Genomic DNA, 12,969 nt, shown 5'->3' on the forward strand with positions numbered 1-12,969 from the left:
TGGTGGCCCCGTTGGTTCGCCGACCTGAGGAGCCTCTCCACCACAGATCCTTGGCAGATTCCTCCAGACCGGGTCTCACTCAGTCAGTGGGTGATTCTCCATCCGGAACACCAATGGCTAAAATTAGCCGTCTGGCACTTGAGTGCTCGATTTTAACAAGGGAGCTTTATTCACAGGGGGTCATCAGGGTAATTCAGGCTTCTTGCCGCCCTTCCACGAATTGCATATACGAGGTCACTTGGAAAAACTTTCAATCCTGGTGTTTCGGCCGGAACCTGTCCATCAGGGAACTAACGGTCCCCAACATCTTGGATTACTTGTTAGACGGTTAGACGGTCTGGAGAGGGGCTTGGCCCCAAACACACTACGTAGACAGATCGCCGCCTTTCCACGGTTCTCTCTTGTAACTCGGGGAGTCACTGAGCCATCATCCTTTACTCCGTTCCTTTCTTAAAGGGGCCGCAAATATCATGCTCCCCACCATACACAGGTACCCTTCGTGGGACCTACCACGGGTCCTACGGGCGCTTACCAAGGCACTGTTTGAGCCTCTAAAAGAATGTGACATCCGCCACCTGTCCCATAAGGTAGCGTTTTTGGTGGCAATCACGTCGGCATGACATATTTCTGAATTAGCGGCACTCTCGATACGGGATGACCTGTGTTTCTTCCACAGGGACCGAGTAGTCCTGCGACTAGACCCGACTTTCATCCCAAAAGTCAATTCCTTATTTCACAAGTCACAGGAGATAGTGCCACCGGACTTCTGTCCGAACCCAGCGCACGACCTGGAGCGTCAGTGGCATACATTGGATGTCCGTAGGGCTCTTAGGTACTATATATCACAAACAGCGGAATTCCTCAGTTCGGAAGCGCTTTTTGTATCCTTCCACTCCTCTTCCAAGAGTCGGAAGGTTTCTTCCACCATTGGTAGGTGGATCAGAGCATGCATCGCTGGGGCGTATCAGGCGGAGGCATTGCCGATTCCCAGACGGGTCACAGCACACTCCACATGGAGTGCAGCCACCTCCGCGGCATGGGCCACTCAAGCTTCCATCGAGGAAGTTTGCAGAGAGGCCACATGGGCCTCGCCATCACCCTTCATCTGCCACTATAAAATCGATAAATTTTCCTCTGCAGAGGCCTCCTTCAGTGGGAGGGTTTTTCAGTAGGTGGTACACCAAAGTAACACACGGGACCAGTCTACTTCCCACCCTCAGGGACAGTAGGCTTTGGTATGTCCCATTGGTGGATTCTCCATCTCCAGTGCTGGAGAAGGGGCGTTTTCTTACCTTAACGCCTTTTCTCAGCACAGAGATGGAGAATCCACTTCCACCCTCGTAGGTCATATAGGCCTAGGATTAGTTAATTGGTGAGCCACAACGTCTTGCTGTCAGTCAATTGGCTTCGCTTGCGTCAAGACTGGGATCTCGTGGTCCAGGACGAGCGTGGCAATTTTGGCTGACTGATCTGATTGGGCAGGAATACAGTCTCAAACCATTGGTGGATTCCCCATCTCCGTGCTGAGAAAAGGCGTTCAGGTAAGACAATGCCCCATCTCAACAAACCGTTTGCTCCACTTGGGCGCAATAATAGATACCAACTGGTGCAAGGTTTTCCTGTCTCAGGAGCATCAGGTCAGCATATGCACCATGATCACCATGGTGCGCAAGGAAAAACCTGTACTTCTGCTATCACAGCTGCTAGGGAAAGTGATCTCATGTATTGCCATAGTGCCTTGGACCAGGCTTCACACGAGACAACTACAGTGGTTCCTATTCCCCTACCAGAAACGAGGGGTAGCCTTCTTTCCACAGAGGGTGCGAGTCCCAGCACAGACACTCATGTCCCTTATCTGGTGGATATCCCCGGCGTTGTCCAAGGGGTCCCTGTTCCGAGAACCGACTCGAGTAACCTTAACCACAGATGCCAGTCTGTTTGGATGGGAGGCACATTTACATCTTCAATTCGCCCAGGGACGGTGGTCTCAACAGGATCTCAAGAAAAGCATAAATTGGTTAGAACTCAGAGCCATACACCTGGCACTTCACCATTTCCACAGGAAGGTGGCAGGCCGCCACGTGCTGGTTCTGACGGACAACGTGGCGGCAAAGGCCCATGTCAACAGACAGGGTGGCACTCGATCTCGGACCTTAATGTCCGAAGCCCAGCGTCTGAGGTCATGGGCAGAACAGAATCTGTTTTCACTAAAAGCAGAACACATATCAGGGGTGGAGAACCGCCAGGCAGATTTCCTGAGTCGATCTACGATAGATCATTTGGAGTGGCGTCTTTTCCGAGAGATTATTCACCGTTTTGGTCCACCCAGCGTCGACCTGTTTGCATCCCGGTGAATGCCCACCTTCCCCGCTTTCTATCCCGGTACCCATCTCAGGGTTCGGAGGGAGCAGACGCCCTCCGCAGTCCATGGCCGGCAGGCCTCCTATATTTATTCCCGCCTCTTCCTTTGATTCTGGCCGTCATCCGGAAGCTGTTACAAGAACGAGTGGAGCTAATCTTTGTGGTCCCGTATTGGCTGAGGCGTCCATGGTTCACAGATCTTGTGAACCTCGCCGTAGTTCCCCCTTGGCATATACCTCCAGAGAGAATAATTCTAACGCAAGGGGCCATACGGCACCCGTATCTGCAGTGGCTTCAACTAGCTGTCTGGCATCTGAACGCCAGTTCCTGATGCGCAGATCTTACTCTTCAAGAGTGTTATCTATGATCCAAGCTTCTAGACCGCCGGCGACAAACCGGATTTATGATGCCACTTGGAAGAACTTCGTTGACTGGTGTACCCGTAAGGGTTTGTCTTATTTCTTCCATCACTATTCCAGTGATTCTTGAATACCTCATGGATGGAGTGGATAAGGGTTTAGCACCCAACACCCTCCGTAGGCAGGTGGCTGCTCTTTCTACGGTGCTTACCTGTGCCAACTCCATTCCATTGTCCCATCATCCCAGGAGTTCCCAACACCAGACCTCCGGTAGTACACAGGTATCCATCTTGGGAACTACCTCGAGTTCTACAGGCACTCACAAGATCTCCCTTTGAACCTATCAGGTCTTGTCCTCTTCGTATTTTGTCACATAAACTGGCCTTCCTAGTGGCCATTATGTCGGCGAGACGCGTATCAGAGCTGGCTACTCTTTCAGTCAGGGAAGACCTATGTACATTCCATCAGGATAGAGTGATGCTTAGGTTAGATTCCTCGTTCATTCCCAAGGTGAATTCACTGTTTTACTGCACTCAGGAAATTGTACTATTGAACTTTTGTCCCAATCCTTCTCACACACTAGAGAAGCAGTGGCATTCCCTAGACGTACGCAGGGCACTGCGTCAGTATAATAACAGAACAGCTCCTTTTCGCAAATCGGAGGCATTATTTGTATCTTTCCACGCAGTTTCCAAGGGACAGAAGGTTTCATCCTCCACTATAGCCAGGTGGATTAAGGCCTGTATCGCTCAGTCTTACCAGGCTTACTCTTTGCCTGTCCCTAGTCACCTGACAGCACATTCTACTCAAAGCGCTTCCACTTCAGCGGCGTGGCAAACTCAGGCATCCATTGAGGACATTTGTAAGATTTGGCTATGTGGTCATCCCCTTCACCATTCATTCGCCACTACAAGCTCGATAAGTTTGCTTTCGCAGAGGCTGCCTTTGGCCGTCGGGTTTTACAACAAGTGGTCCATTTCCGTCCAACACTTAACCAACCTGCTTCCCACCCGTGGGATCATAGGGGCTTTGGTATGTCCCATTCGTGGATTCTACATTCCTCTACATGCTGGAGAAGGGGTGTTGTCTTACCTGAACACCTTTTCTCAGCATGAGGAATGTAGAATCCACTCCCTCCCTGACTATTATTTGTAGTTAGGTTAGTGTCAGCAATTCGGGAGCCATCACGTCTCACAATCATTAGCTTCACCCTTTTTGAAACTGGGGCATGCTCAGACCCTGCGGGGGCGTGGCAAATTTGATTGTTTGGTCTGAAGACTGAAACAACCCATTCGTGGATTCTACATTCCTCATGCTGAGAAAAGGTGTTCAGGTAAGATAACGCCCCTTTTGTGCTATTTCAGATTGCAGGACATAGAATAGATTTAAGTTATAGAATGGCAGATCCTGATGAAATCTTAGGGTGAAAAAGACTTTCTAACTGTGAAAAGAGTTTGACAATGGACACAATTACCCAGAAACACGTTGGACTCCTGTTCACTGAATGTATTTGTGTGAGGCTAAACAGCCATTTATCATGGATGATTTACTTTGGATTCCTTCAGTCAGCCGGGAGTTAGATGTAATAGCTAAAATGATCTTTCCAACAGACTGATTCTGATAATTTTTTTTAGACAAACTGGAATTTCTGTTTTGTTATATATTGTGTCAAAAAAAGGCTTCATACTGTGCTAAATATGTTTACTATTTTTGTAATTTTAAATTTATCTTAAATTTTATAGACAGAATAGGGGGAAAAGCAGGAAAAGAAATGTATGCATTATTCTCTAGATAACGGCATTGTTTTGATTTATAATGCATTTTGCAAAAAATGCAGAAACTTACAGAAATTTATATTGAATGTATATTTGCAGATCATCAGTTTATGAAAATATTGTGAAACTGTTTTTTTTAGATTAGAAAGCACCATATTTTTTAGTATCAAGAATTGTACTTTGCCTTCAAGTAGTATCTTGGGGCCCCTATAAAAAACTGACAGGAATTTAAATTAAATCTTTAAATTAAAATAAATGAAACCAAATTTGAGTTAGATTAATTAGATATAGGCAGTACAATGAGAGAGAGAGAGAGAGAGAGAGAGAAAATAATTAATAGTCTTTCCTTGTTGAATATATTAATGTTTATCTTTTACCACATACATATTAAAGGGTCTATCCCCTGTTCTCAGTAAAATCCGTAGATCTCTTACTTTCTTCCGTTCAGCATCATACGGAATTAATTTCTGTCAGCCCCAGTTTTTTCAGAGTGCTGATAAATCCTCAATTACCTATTCAGAGGCCAGGAGGTTGGAATAAGAGGGAAGGGTTATTTATGTGGAAAATGAAATCAAAGGAAAGAGGAAATCTTTTTTTTCTTAATAGCAAATTGTTGAGGGTGTGTATGAAGTCTTAGTCATGCTACAGAAATTAACTGGCAAATTATTAGCATTAAGTCTAGAGTAAAAAGGAGCTGCAATGCATAGCAGTGTCAGTAAGCAAAAAAGGGAGGAACAATCTGTAATCTCAGAAAGCAGCAGTAGTACATGGGAAAATGTTTTGCACAGCTTACTGATCTTATTTTCCTATTCCCTGTCACTTTAGTAGTATATCTTCATATAGCCAAAATTTATCAGCAACCTATAGAGATTAGAGTATATCTGTGTTGTTTAAATTAGGATGAATACTACATGGCAGCAAAAAAGTACCAAAACTTTTATTTATCATCTAGATTTTTGCAGCTCAGTACTGTAACCTAATGGTTTATTCACCTCTGTTTTATTTTACACAGGTTGTATAAGTTAGCATTTCCGTTATGAAATTACCACATCTCTTCCAAGCCTTCCTATATCTGCTTTGAAATGGTTGGAGGAAAATAGAGGGACTTTTTTCTTTCAGATATAATATTTATTCTGATTAATACAATATCTAATTATAGAAAATTTTCCCTGTTTGAATTCAGTAATGTTGCCACAGTGAAGCATCCATTTGGGTTATTTATTATTTGCAAATCTTCTAAAGCTTCTGTCCTGAATATTTTAAGGCTAGAAATATATTTTGACTTAGATTGATCCTTTAGTTCATTGAATTTTTTTAAGGGTATTTTAGCCTATCATAGAAGTGAACTGTACCATGAGTAGTCTATTTTTACAGTGACAGGGGCCTACCTGTTCAAATGTATTTGAAAGTTTTGGTGTAATGTTAATAATGACTTATAAAGAAATCTTAACATTGTATGTGTCTGAAACTATAAGGATAGCAAAATGAAATATTTCATACATTCCTAAACTGCAAATTATTTCTGCGGTATTATTTTCTAATTAATATTATCTCTTTTCCTAGGAAATTCCAAGTTACAGCAAGTATTGCATTCTGCATGATTTGAAGGCTTTCAAGTTTAATCTGTTCTATGCCTATTGGCTGAAGGAATGTAAACCATAAGTTTTTAGAACTGAACAAAAATTGGCAGAAGTACAGGTAAATATTTCTTGATAGTTAATTAAATGTAATAGAGTACATAACTGATCTCTATCTAACTCAGTGGTTCTCAACCTGTGGGTCGGGACCCCATTTGGGGTCGAACGACCATTTCACGGGGGTCGCCAAACAAGGCTGTCCGCCATTTTCCCCCCCTTTTCTTTGGCCACGCCCCTGGCACCCAGTGATGTATAAGTCGTTGGGGGTCACCACAACATGGGGAACTGTATTATGGGGTCGTGGCATTAGAAAGGTTGAGAACCACTGATCTAACTGTTGGAACTTAATGTATTAATAGACTATGTTTGGAACAGGCATACGCCGAAGATGTTCTGTTTTCTTACTCTCTGCAATATTTATTATGAATTTTCAGTTTCAGCATCATTTTTATTGAAGTCCATTAGCTTTATATTTACAAAAATATAGATAGTCCTCAATTTACAACTACAATTGGGAGTAGAATTGTTGCTAAGCAAGGCAGTTAAGTGAATCATGCCCAATTTTATGACCTTTTCACCATGGTGGTTAATCAAATCAATGAAGTTAAATGAATCATAGGTTGTTAAGCAAATCCAGCTTCTCTCATTGACTTCGCTTGTCTGAAGCTGGCTGAGAAGATTGCAAATAGCAATCGCCTAACCTTGGGACACTGCAGCTGTTGTAAATACATGCTGTTTGCCAATTACCCAAAATTTGATCATGTGACCATAGGGATGTGATGGTTTGACTGATTACAAATCATTGTTGTCAGTGCTGTTGTAACTTTGGTCACCAAATGAATGGCTACCTGAATAACAGCAGTTTGTAATGTCTGATAGTTAAACTATACTATCTTGTGCACCATATACATTAACCAAGTTTTAGATATTTTTTTTGTCAATCAGGAACAATACTTTCTCCAGTACAGGAGATGGAGAATCCATCAGTGGGTTTTCTCTGTCTACCTGCTCTTGAGACCAAGTAGCCAAACTTGACACGCCCCCTCTTGCTAGGAGATCCAGCCTTAACTTGGTCTCAGCTCTTGAAGACGTATCTGGTTTGGCTCTCAGCAGATAGCAAGTTAGAGAAAGAAATCCATTGGTGAATTCTCCCTATTTTATTGGCAAACTCTAAATTACTACCCTTCTAACAATTTCCCCACAAATACTGGGTGGGGTTGGAGTTTCCCTGCACCATTCCCAGTTCCCTTCCCCAGGGCCCGGGGGGGGGGAACTTCAGCAGGGGCTGCTTACAGCACATTTCTCCCAATTCTCCCCAGTTCTTGTCCCTTGTTTTTGGGGTGACTTGCAGGCTGCAGGTCCAGATTCAGATACTTGAATCCAGACTGTCTGAGCCTTCACGAGCAGCCTAGGGTAGTCGCGGGTGCCATTTTGGCTGCAGTTATTGGCAACAAACTCATTTAACCCTCTATTTGACCGGCCGGTCTGAGGAAGTCCCTCCAAGACAAAATTCAACGCAGCAGCTAGCGCTGCAGTCGCGACTCACCCGGTCTTTAGAAATTCAATCGTAAGGGCTGCGGAGGCGGTTCTCGAAGGAGAACAAACAGTGGCCGCCATTTTGAGACTGACGAGACCACTGGGGAGCCGCGAACAGCCTCCTTTGGGGTTGGCAGTAGTCGGATTCATTCCCAGATTCTGGTGGCTTGGGGGGGCTAGCTCTTGGGAGCAGCTGATCCCAGTTTCACACGGCCGTTTATAGCCATCGAGGCCCATTTATTGCAGTGGCCATTTTGAAGCCTCGTGCTTCTCTAAGCCCAACAAGGCCTATTCGCAGTACGAGCGGCCATTTTGAATTGCACGTGGAGGCCTGCTTAGACCAATGGGGCCTACTCAGTAGTCCAACAGATCTAGGCCACACAATAAGGGGGGGAACCCTCCTATCACACTCCTTCAATAGGGTAGCCGCCAATTGAGTTTTTTGATCTCTTCAGGCCTTTACACCCCCTTTAGGGGTTGTCTTACCTGGTTTTTTTTTCCATTATTGTGCACACTGCCTGGCCACCTAAGGCCTCTGGGCGGAGCCCAGAGAGTGGTTCCAAACGTGCCTTCGGTATCTGATTCAATTACCGTGACCAAAGCCCAGAGAGATTTTTTTGCTGGTCGGGTGGTCAGGGGAGCAGTCTTGTTACTTGTTCCAATCTCGCTTCTGCCAATTACTTGCCTGCTAGAGCTTCTCAGTTTTTCCTGGGATTGCTCAAGCAGGATGGAGGAATCGCCGTTGCCTCAACCCATGAGCACGGCCTCTCTATCCTCCAGTTACGGCTGCCATAAACCTTCTGACCAGAAGGCGGCAGGCAAGTCCAAAGCTAAGACCAAGCATACGCTCAAGAAGCCCTCCAAGTTGGCGGAAAAGCAAGCCAGCCGTAAGCACCAGGCCGTGGAGAAGGAGTTCTCCAGAGCACAGAGGCAGGCCGAATTAGATATGGATCAGTTGGCGGCCCTCGAGGTCGAACTTCCCTTAGGCCCATCAACATCCACTCAGGGCGTATGGTCCATCCCAAGGACACCGGCCACACTAGGTTCACCCCCTACATTGGCTCAACATTCAACAACAGTACCAGACCCAACCCCAGAGCCCACATTTATGCCCACGGCCGCTGGACTCAGGGAACCGGACATCGGAGATATCTTCTTCGACGGTCGCCTTGAGGCCTTGCTAGCCAAGGTCGTGGACCGGGCTTTAGTGCAATGTTTGGTCCATAGCCCCGATCAAGGGGCTTCCACATCAGCCATGCCGCCTTATGATCCTCCTACGGAGTTTCCCATACTCCAGGAGCCAACCTCCCCCGCACAGTCTTCCATGAGCGGTTACTCCTCCCCTCAAGATGAGGAACAACCAGAAAGTAATCTCTCAGAGAATGAGGAACTTCCCCCTGAGCCCTCCCCTTTGGAGGGTCTGTTCAATTCAAATCTTTTTCTCACAATTCTGCGCAAGGCCACATCCACAGCGAACATAGGGTCCGACCAGTTCCCTATTGGACACCAGCCCCAATCCTATATTCTTTGAGAAGGTAGCAACCGAACGTCTCATTTCGTGTTCTTCCATTTTTCTGAAAGGGAACAAGAAACAATGGGCTTCCTCTTCTTCATTTCCTTCAGTAAGTGGGACTGACAAAAGGATCTTTAGCATCTCCACAGACCTCACTGATGCTCTGGAGGTACCTAAGGTGGCTGAAGCCTGGACCCCCCTGGTATCCCAGATGGCAATTGCTGGGGATCTCTCGGAGGCGTTCAAAGCTGACGACAAAAGGTGGGAACAAACATTCCGGAAAACCCATCACTCAGCATGGGCAATCAAGACGGCCACGTGCGTGTCTTTTTTTTGTCCGGACCACTCTTTTATGGTTACGCCAAATCCAGGCCAGGATTCCCACTGAGGACATTAGGACCCACCAGGACCTAGCCAAGATTGTAGCGGCCACTGAGTACGCTGCGGATGCAACGCTTCAATCAGCCGTCTTTTCCTCCAGGTCCATAGCATCCAATATCATTGCCAGGAGGATGTTGTGGTTAAAACACTGGCAGGCTGACACCAAGATCAAACGGCGTCTAGTGGCTGCTCCTTATTTGGGCAACAACTTATTTGGGGAGGCTCTGGCTCCGTACCTTGTAGAAAACAAGGACAAGCGCAAGGTCATGGCTCATTTGAACAAGAAGTCCGACAAGCGCCCCACTCCTTACTTTCGTAGACAGTCCTTTCGTCAGACAATGGGCACAACCACCACTCAGCCCTCCCGACCATACACAATGAGAAGGACAGACCGTATGACCGCCTCTATGCCAGGTTTCCGGTCCAGGCAACAGAGTCAGGCCAAGCGGCCATTTCGAGGGGCAGGTCATCCCTACCGAAAGTCCAAGTGACTCCTTCTCTGATCTTCCCATCGGGGGAAGATTAGCCCACTTCTTCCACCAGTGGGAACTCACCTCCATGGACAACTGGGTTTTACAGACCATCCAGTCCGGGCTGACCCTGGAGTTTTGGTCCAGACCCCCAGACCGATTCACCGTCTGTTCCGTCTCCAGGGACCCACTCAAACAAGGACTCATGCAGGAAGCCATCCAACATCTTTTAGATATTCAGGCCATAGAACCGGTACCACCGGACCTCTGGAGATGGGGGTTCTACTCCATCCTCTGTGGTTCCCAAGACCTCGGGGGGGGGGGTGGAGAGCAATCCTGGACCTCAAACATCTCAATCATTACATCACTTACAAAAAGTTCAAGATGCAATCTCTCCAGTCCATTCTGGGAGGCATCAGACAGGGAGACTTCCTGGCCTCAATAGACCTCACGGAAGCATACCTCCACATCCCCATTCATCCAGCTCACCGGCGGTTCCTAAGGTTCTGTTACAAAGGCAGACATTTCTAGTACAAGGCACTCCCCTTCAGCCTTTCTTCAGCACCCAGGGTGTTCACCAAAATCCTGGCCGTGCTGGCCACCCAGTTGAGGAAGATTTCAATACGCGTCCAGTGCTACCTGGACGACATCCTGATTTAAGCGTCATCCTTCCAGGCAGCTCAGGCGGACGTGAAACACACCATTCAGGTCCTCCAACAACATGGCTTCTCAGTCAACTTTCAAAAAAGCCAGACAATTCCCTCATCCAGGCTTCTGCACCTGGGAGCCGTCATAGACACCTTCAACTGCATGGTCTATCTCCCCCAGGAGTGGGTGGCCAACATCAGGGAGCTGGCTCGCTGGGTATACAAGGAGCACACAGTTCCATTGGTCTTGCTATCCCAATTGTTAGGAAAGATGGTCTCCTGCATAGCCATAGCTGCCTGGGCCAGACTTCACTTGCAGGACCTCCAATGGTTCCTCCTACTATTTCAGCGGGTGAATGCCAGCGCATCCAACTGTCAGGTCAGGGTTCCGGTTCACATTCGTAGGGTGCTTCGCTGGTGGTTCTCGCAAGCAGTGACCAAAGGATCACCCTTCAAGGAACCAGACCGCATCACCATCATGACAGGCGCCAGTCTGTTTGGTTGGGGAGCCCATCTATAGTCTCAGTTTGTGCAGGGATGTTGGTCCCACGCGGACTTGAGACACAACATCAATTGGCTAGAGCTCAGGGCCATTCATCTAGCTCTTCGCCAATTCAGGCACTGGATCAGGGGTCGTCACGTCCTGGTCCTTACGGACAATGTGGCATCCAAGGCACACATCAACCGCCGGGGGCACCAGGTCTAGGTTCCTTATGTCCGAGGCACGACTCCTGTTCTCCTGGGCAGAGTCCAATCTGGCCTCCCTCAAGGCCGAACACATCTCGGGGGTCAACAACCAGCAAGCAGACTTCCTGAGTCGCTCCACCGTGAATCCCTCGGAGTGGGGGTTACATCCGGACCTATTCTCCGAAATCTCTCACAGGTTCGGCCACCTGATCCTCGACCCGTTTGCATCGTCGGCCAATGCCCAGCTCCCCAGGTTCTACTCCCGCTATTTCCTTCCGGGGGCGGAGGGGACGGACGCCTTGTGGACTCAGTGGCCACAAGGCCTTCTTTACGCCTTCCCTCCCCTACCACTCATACCGGCGACCATCCGCAAGCTTCTCCAGGAGCAGGCGGAAGTGATACTCGTGGCCCCGTACTGGCCACAGAGGCCGTTGTTTGCCGACCTGATAAACCTTTCTCAGTCTCCCCCATGGACGATTCCCCCTCATCGAGTGTCGCTACACCAGGGGACTCTCCAGCACCCAGACCCTCAGTGGTTACAATTGACAGTCTGGAGCTTGAGCGCAGTATAATGACCCAAGAATTATTTTCCCTGCGCGCCATTGCCGTGATTCAGGCTTCTCCTCGTCCAGCGACCAAGCACATCTATGATTCTACTTGGAAAAATTTTTGCCATTGGTGTCAAAGGTGACAACTTGATATTTCCAAATTGATCATCCCTCAGATAGTAGATTATCTGTTGGACGGGCTGGACAGGGGACTTGCCCCCACGACTATTCGCAGACAGGTGACGGCCCTGTCCACACTATTCACCTGTGCGGATTCTGTTCCCTTAGCTCACAATCCTAGGATTCATGCCTTTATCAAGGGTGCATGTAACACCAGGCCTCCTGTGGTACACAGGCACCCTTCCTGAGAATTGCCTCGTGTCCTTCGCGCTCTGACAAAACCACCATTTGAACCTTTTGCAACCATTCCGTTGCGGAACCTGTGTCTCAAGGTGGTGTTTTTGATTGCCATCACATCAGCCAGGCGTATCTCTGAGCTGGCTGCCCTGTCGGTTAGGAATGACCTCTGAATCTTTCACAGTGACAGGGTGGTCCTACATCTGGATCCCACCTTTGTTCCGAAGGTAAATTCGCTCTTCCACAGGGCACAGGAAGTTATCTTAACAAATTTTTGCCCAAATCCTTCCCATGACTTGGAGCGGCAGTGGCACACGCTGGACATCCGCAGGGCACTGCGGTATTATATCAAGCGCATGGAGCCATTTCGTCGGTCTGAAGCCCTATTTGTATCTTTCCGCTCAGCTTCTCTGGGTCAGAAAGTTTCCGCCGGCACTATGGGCAAGTGGATCCGGAATTGCATCGCGTAGGCGTACCAGTATTCTTCCCTGCCGGCTCCAAGTCATCTCATTGCCCATTCCACTCGCAGTGCTGCGACTTCTGCGGCATGGGCCACTCAGGCGTCCTTCAAGGAGATTTGCAGGGCCGTGACATGGTCCTCACCTTCCCCGTTTGTACGCCATTACAGAATTGACCGCTTTGCTTCGGCGGAAGCCTCCTTTGGTCGGAGGTACTCCAGCAAGTGGTCTCTGAAGACA

The 12,969-nt window shown here is 47.9% G+C and overlaps 1 protein-coding gene across 4 annotated transcripts in view; it reads left to right on the top strand.

Annotated features, from left to right (window-relative positions):
• The window catches only part of PPM1B (protein phosphatase, Mg2+/Mn2+ dependent 1B), a 101,507-nt gene that overhangs the window by 33,595 nt on the left and 54,943 nt on the right, over positions 1-12,969 (top strand). For 3 of the 4 annotated variants that reach the window (XM_039357738.1, XM_039357736.1, XM_039357739.1), the window contains exon 2: positions 6,059-6,193. The gene's annotated coding sequence lies outside the window, so the exon portion shown is untranslated. Of the gene's footprint in view, positions 1-1,448; positions 4,054-6,058; positions 6,194-12,969 lie in introns of those variants that run through there. The other variant, XM_039357737.1, reaches the window with a different exon arrangement.

This window comes from Crotalus tigris, unplaced genomic scaffold, assembly GCF_016545835.1.
Source record: "Crotalus tigris isolate CLP2741 ecotype Arizona unplaced genomic scaffold, ASM1654583v1 scf7180000018941.1685476, whole genome shotgun sequence".
NCBI classification, from domain to species: Eukaryota; Metazoa; Chordata; class Lepidosauria; order Squamata; family Viperidae; genus Crotalus; species Crotalus tigris.